Source organism: Fulmarus glacialis, unplaced genomic scaffold (assembly GCF_000690835.1).
Source record: "Fulmarus glacialis isolate BGI_N327 unplaced genomic scaffold, ASM69083v1 scaffold14481, whole genome shotgun sequence".
In the NCBI taxonomy this organism is placed as follows: domain Eukaryota; kingdom Metazoa; phylum Chordata; class Aves; order Procellariiformes; family Procellariidae; genus Fulmarus; species Fulmarus glacialis.
Genome location: NW_009194840.1, coordinates 1 through 286, shown reverse-complemented (window position 1 = coordinate 286; position 286 = coordinate 1).

Here is a 286-nt window from a genome sequence, read left to right as displayed (position 1 = left end):
CCGCACCCTTAAACCAGTTAAAAGGAAGAAAATTAACTCTATCCCAGACGAAACCAGGACAGTATCCACCCGTTCCCTATTCTATACCGTCTACGTCATGCCCAGGTCTCACATTTTCCAATACATTCCAATTAATCACTACCACTTTTCCTGTCTTTTGATATGTATACCCACAGGTATCATTCCCTTAGTCTATGGGCCATCCCTTTAAAATGTCCATTGAGTTTATTTAGTCCATGACTTTGGGCTCCATCTGTCGTAACAGTCTTTCAGGGCAGGAGAGATG